The following is a 6,837-nucleotide window of genomic DNA, read 5'->3' as shown; positions in this document are numbered from 1 at the left end:
TTACTCCAGCCCGTTGTCAAGGCTATTGAACAGGCACGGGCGTGTAGTAGTCTACCCGTGTAAGTCGTGCTTCGATCCTACCAAAGGGACATGGCCGTGTGTCACGCCAGTGTGAGAAAGTCCAGGCCGTGTTGATTTTCCTTGTGGGTCTATTTTCTCAGTTTTCTACCCGTTTCTCACTCTTTTTACTCTTTTATGCTCATCTAAGTATAAAACATGAAATTAAAGGATTAGGAGCATCAAATTCACCAAATCTAAGGAGAAATATAGATGTGCTAATCATGGGATAAAAATATGTATAATTTATGGTTTATCATTCAACAACTTATTCCTCTCATAAGTAAGTGATTTTGATAGTTTTTCTTGATGATTTTTTACATTTTTAAGACCCTTAAAGCATGAGCTTTCAAATGAGGGTACTATTTTGCAAAATGATTAAGAGTTTAGGGTTTTTCCATGAAAGCATATGTATAGTTTTCTAAAATTTTGTGGAAGAATATGAGTATTAGATGTGTAATAAACAACTTTTGTGAAGGGTTTCTTCATGAAAACCCTAATAGGGACTATTTGGCATAAGTTGGAAATTTGCTGAGAAATGGGTGAGATAGTGGAAATTTTGGATTGCTATAAGAGCATTAAGGGTTCGGCTAGGCTTTTGATAGGAGGAAATTCTATAAAAATTGATTTTTGAACCTGGGGGTAAAATGGTCATTTTGCAAATGTCTAGGGGCAAGATAGTAATCTTGCCCAAGTATAGATTATTGAGTGCCTAGATTGATAAAATATTAAATTTGTGAATTTTTGTTATTATAGATCAAGAAATTGAAACTCCAAACTTAGACTGGGGGAAAGCCAAGCAAATTGATTAGGCCGACTTGACACCATATTTTGTAGCCAAGGTAAGTTGTATGTAAATAATACAACTACATTGCTAATGTATGTGCTGATTTGTATTTGAATTAATATAGCATAAATTGATTGATTGTGGAATTGAGAAAGTATGATGATAATAGAGATAGTAGAGTTCCCATTTGAACCTAGGAAATAAATCGGATATTCATGCCATGACATATGGGTTATTGTGGGCTAGTGTAAGACGTGTCTGAGACATGCATTGACCACATTATGAGAGCCTATGTAAGACCATGTTTGGGACATGGCATTGGTATCGAGACGAGTGTAGTGTAAGGCATGTCTGGGACATGCATCGGCCTCGAGACATAAGCCAGTGTAAGACATGTCTGGGACATACATCGGCTACGAGATGCTAGTCAGTGTAAGAACATATCTGGGATATGGCATCAGCACCCTACCCCATGTTTAAGGCTTGTCGAATATCCGGTAAAGTTTCGAGCGATCCAACGGTGAGAGATGTAGTTTAAGCTAACGAGTAAGGTATAACCGTGTCGTGAGTGGTACAGGTACTTAATTGACATGCATGAGATATGAGATCGATATATGCTATGAGATTTATATGGATAGTGATGAGTAAGTTGTGCTTATGCCCATTTTTGTGTGATAAGCATGTTGAAGAACGTAAAATTGTTGTCATATATTTATTTATGTGCAACTTACTAAACTTTATGCTTACTCCCTCTCTTATTCCATTTTCTTATAGTGACACTTGAATAGCTCAAGGATTCAACAAACGTCGGAGGCTACAATCACACTATCAAACGAAGCACTCGGTATAGTTAGACTTCTTATTTTTGAGTATGGCATGTATATGGCTTAAACTTTATTGTTTTATGTCCTTGGGAAATTCGCCAAAAGTGTGGCTTGGGTTGAATCCTTTCATTTTGTATAAGGCCATGGGTAATGGTCAATATTCATTTTGATATTGTATAGTAGATGTTATTTTTTTATGGATGAGTAAATTTGTACAATTGAAATGTTGTCTATTGTGGTTGATTTGACCATATGATGTGCCTTTGTATTGGTATAGAGTGATCTTATGCAGGATATGTAAGTAAGGTTGGAAAAGAGGCTTGGTAAATAGCCTTATTTTGTCCACATGGTAGACACACAAGCGTGTATCTAGGCCGTGTGTCAGCCCCATGGGTGTGTTGTCCAGTCATGTGTCCCCTGCACGTAAATTTTGTAAGTCAGTATGCATGATAGTAAACACACGGGCAGAGACACGGTTGTGTGTCTCAGCCGTGTGAAGGGAACATCCTAGCACACGGGCATGTGCCTTTGCCGTGTGACACTTAAAAAATACTAGCGTCAGAAACAGAATGTCCAGGTTTTTGCACACAGGCTAGGAGACGGGCGTGTCATGGCCGTGTGAAGGACACGGGCTAGGGACACAGGCATGTGCCAGGCCGTGTGAAAACCCCTGTAGGTATGAATTTGGATTTAATTTTCACACGGATGTCGAACACGGGCATGTCCCTATATTGCCTTGGCCGTGTGAGCCACACGGTCCAACAGCACGACCATGTCAAATTGGTCACACCGGCGTGTTGCCCCTCCCACTCGGGCGTGTGCCCCTATGTCAAGTGTCATTTTTCTAAAGTTGACTGAAGAACATGAGTTGGTTTCGAATGATTTCTGATGTGTGTTTTGGGCCTTGTAGGCCCATATTAAGGACGTGTTGATAAGCTTGAGAAAGTTTTAAATTTTTCCAAGTCTTAGGGACTCGGAATTGGTCATAAGCATGAGTTTATGTTAGATAACGCCTCATACTCAGTCTTGGGGCAGGATACAGGTACGGGGTGTTACATTTAGTGGTATCATAGCATGGTTTAGTCGGTTCTAGGACTAACCTAGCATGAGTACGAGTCTAGCTATACATGCCATAACTTTATATTCATAGTGTGATGACTCCTAACAAGATAAATTGGGTTTTATTTATATAGTAGATGGATCCTGATGTAGCTACGGCAAATGATATGGAAAGTAATGCACTGATTCTCGCTGAACGGACTGCGCCAGTTGATAGTGGGCCCATGAAGATGAGTCTGGGCGGAGGAGCTAGAGAAGCTTACCTCCATATGATGGACGCATGGTATTTATAGTTCATTCGTGCGACTTCGAATACTCCACCTCCCCCCTCCTTTGATTCTTCAATATGCCCCAGTAGCTCCGCAAGGAGTGGATTTGGTTAGGAGAGAGAAACCCCTAGTAGATAAGATACGAAAGCAATGGGCTGAAGAATTCTGGGCTAAGATTGATGATGATCTGGAGAGAGTAGATAAGATACGAAACCATTAGGGTATTTGATGAGTTATTGTGTGCGCCTGAGGAGTGCATGAAGTGCGCATTGTCACTCCTATGAGACTCAACCTATCAATGGTGGAACACCCTTGTGTCAATTGTACCGACGGAAAGGATTACATGGGAGTTCTTCTAGGAGGATTTCCAGAAGAAGTACATTAGTCAGAGGTTTATGGAGCAGAAAAGAAAAGAGTTTTTAGAGCTGAAGTAAGGCTGTAGGACAGTAACAGAGTATGAACGTGAGTTCGTGAGGCTTAGTAAATATGCTAGGGAGTGCATGTCTACCGATGCCATCATGTGCAAGAGATTTGCAGATGGATTGAATGAAGACATCCCATTTTTAGTTGGCATCTTAGAATTGAGGGAATTCATGGTGCTCGTGGAGAGAGCATGTAAGGCCGAGGAATCGGCCAAAGAGAAGAGAAAAGCTGATATTGAGTTTCGAGACTCAAGGAAAAGACAGATGGGGAAATTATAGCAACCTCATCTAAGAGATCGAAAGAGTTTCTTACCTGATCCAGCGAGTCAGTGGGGTTCTCGAATAAGAGCAAGAACAAGAACAAGCAGAATGCGACTTTGAAAGCTCAGACCACTTCTATCGCGAGTGTCGGTAGTGCTCGGCCAAATAGGCTGGAGTGTTCACAATGTGGTTGATAAACCGTAATTTATACATATTTTTATCCCATATTTGGCACATTTTATGATTGATTTTTCCTTAGATTTGGTGAATTCGATGCTCCTAATGCCTCAAATTCATGTTTTATACTTAGGAAATCATAGGAGAGTGAAAGGAACGAGAAATGGGCCAAAAATAGAGAAAATGGGCCAATGTACGAAATCAACACGGCCTGGACTTCCTTACACGGGTAGACCATACCGCCGTGTCTATTTGGCAGAATCGAAGCACGTCTCACACGGGTGGACCACACGCTCGTGCCTATTTAACAGGCTTGACCATGGCCTTAAGTAATCGCACACGGGCATGTCACACGGGCGTGTCCCTGTCAAGCCCAAGTAGAGTCCAATTCGGAAAAGGCCAATTTTGAGTGTTCTTAGGCATTCCAAAGCCTATTAATACACCCTAAAGGAGGAGGAAAAGGGCACACAGACAGGAGGAGGTAGGGAACTGCACAAGGAAAGCTGATTGATCCATCTCAGAAGCCGGATTCATCATCAAGACTGAAGATCTCCCCTCAATTTTCCATTAGGAGTTTTTGGTTTTTCTTTATGTTTTGTATTCATTATTCTTCTAAGATGTTTACCTTTTTAGTTTTGAACTAAAACCCCTAAATACCTAAGGGGAATGAAACGTAAGACAGATCTTGTTATTATTATCTAAATTATATGATAAATAATTGACTTGTTCTTAATTATGTGTTCTTAATTCTTGTTTTGATATTCTAGGATATTGATTCAAGTTAAGCTCTCATTCAGATGAGGAATAAACCCTACCTAAGAGTACATTTGTCATAATTAAGCGGAGTTGATTGCGAGCCTAGAGATAGGGTGACAAGATTTTGCTGGATTAGGGTGAAACCTAATAAGGGGATCCATAGATCGAGTTAATGCAACCTTAGGGAGTTAATTAGAAAGAGATTTCAATTATTCAACCTAGGGTTAGACGTTGTTAGTCTCGAGAGGGATAATAATATAACGTAGGGATTTCTACGGATCAAGTCAAATGAATAAATCGTCCGATTCAGAGTCAAATAACAAGTGAAGTCTAGGTGGATTTTTCCTTAGGTATTGTCTTAATTGAATCATATTTCCAAAAGTAATTCTCCAATTCTATTTTCTGTGAATTCTTAGTTTAGTTATTTAGTTAGTTAAAACAAACCCCATTATTCTTAGGCTAGATAATAAAAAGATAGTCATTACTAGTACTTTTAGTTCCTTTGGGTTCGACAATCCGGTCTTGCTAAAGCTATATTACTGTTCGATAGGTACACTTGCCTTCATCGTGATAATAGTTAGTTTCAAGAATGATTCATTATAAATTTTTAAAACCTGTCACGAATATCACGCATCAAGTTTTTCGTGCCATTGTCGGGGAACTAAGATATTAGGAACACTCGATTTTTATTACTTTAGCCATTTATTTTTACTGTAATTTAGATTTTATTCTAATTTTTATTACTAATTCTTCTTTTTCCCTTTTTCTGGCAGGTTATTATAGTTTATGACTAGAGGAAACCCGTTAGGACCATCACTTTTTGATAGTGAGATCGATCGCACAGTTCACAGAAACCAAAGAGAAATAAGGTGAAGCTTATGTTACACAGAGAGCAAGAGGAAGATACTTCAACCACCACCGGGGAGATCAAAATCCTACCTAAACCTTCTTTAATAGGAACTGAATCGAGCATAGTTAGACCTGCTGTAGCTGCAAATACTTTTGAACTAAAACCTAACACAATTCAAATGATACAGCAATTCGTTCACTTGGCAAACTTTTTGGAACTATGCGATACATTTAAAATCAATGGTGTTTCTGATGATGCCATACGTATTCGGTTGTTTCCCTTTTCATTAAGGAACAAAGCTAAACAGTGGTTGAACTCGTTACCACGAGGGTCAATTACTACTTAGGAACAAATGATCGAAAAGTTTTTACTAAAATATCTTCCGCCAGCTAAAACGGCTAAATTGCGTAATGATATCTCTTCTTTTATGCAGATGGATTTAGAAACACTCTACTATGCATGGGAGAGATACAAAGACCTTCTGTGAAGATGCCCTCACCATGGGTTACCACTCTGGCTACAGGTTCAAACCTTTCATAATGGCCTGAATCCTTCAACTCGACAAATGGTTGACGCAGCTGCTGGCGGAACAATCAATAATAAAACACCTGAAGATGCTTATGAGTTTATAGAGGAGATGTCACTGAATAACTATCAGTGGTAAGTTATGAGGACAAAGCCAACGAAAACAGCCAGTGTTTATAACGTCGATTCGATCACCATGCTCACTAATCAGGTAGAACTTTTGAATAAGAAAATTGATGGTTTTCTTAGTTCTTCACAGGTTCACCCAGTAATGTAGTGTGAAGCAAGTGGAGGTGGATCAAGCAATTCAGAATACCAACCTTATGGCCACAACATGGATAACGAGCAGTTAAATTACATGGGTAATAATCCTTGATCTCAAAACAATCTATATAGTAGCACTTACAATGCAGGTTGGAGGAAACACCCAAATTTCTCATGGACAGGCCAAGAAAACCAGAGACCACCTCCAGGCTACCAACAACCACCTTACTAACAGGAAAAGAGGTTGAACCTTAAAGAGATGCTCTCAAAGTTTATATCGGTGTCAGAAACTCATTTTTAGAATACCGAGACAACACTTAAAAATCAACAAGCATCGATCCAAGGGCTCGAAACTTAGATTGGACAGCTTTCCAAATTGATTTCTAAACGACCACAAGGTAGCTCGCCAACCAACACAGAATCTAACCCAAGGGAGCAACTCAATGCGATTACTAGTCAAGATGAAGAAGGGCTAGTTACACCTGTACCAAAACCAAGGCAAGAAACTGAGATAAGCAGAGGTAAAGGTGAGGTCAACCATAAATAGCAGAAACTGGTAAGTACCGAATACAAACCTCGTCTACCA

The 6,837-nt window shown here is 39.6% G+C and overlaps 1 non-coding gene across 1 annotated transcript; it reads right to left on the bottom strand.

The window, feature by feature from the left end:
* Positions 1 to 5,862: 5,862 nt before the first annotated feature.
* LOC121231038 (small nucleolar RNA R71) lies at positions 5,863 to 5,969 on the bottom strand. The gene has a single exon (XR_005929107.1). It is a non-coding gene; the product is annotated as a small nucleolar RNA R71 (small nucleolar RNA).
* Positions 5,970 to 6,837: the final 868 nt, after the last annotated feature.

The sequence above is a fragment of the Gossypium hirsutum genome, chromosome A06 (genome assembly GCF_007990345.1).
Source record: "Gossypium hirsutum isolate 1008001.06 chromosome A06, Gossypium_hirsutum_v2.1, whole genome shotgun sequence".
Classification (NCBI taxonomy): Eukaryota; Viridiplantae; Streptophyta; class Magnoliopsida; order Malvales; family Malvaceae; genus Gossypium; species Gossypium hirsutum.
Note: the sequence above shows the minus strand (reverse complement) of the source record. Positions and strands in the feature narration are given on the sequence as shown.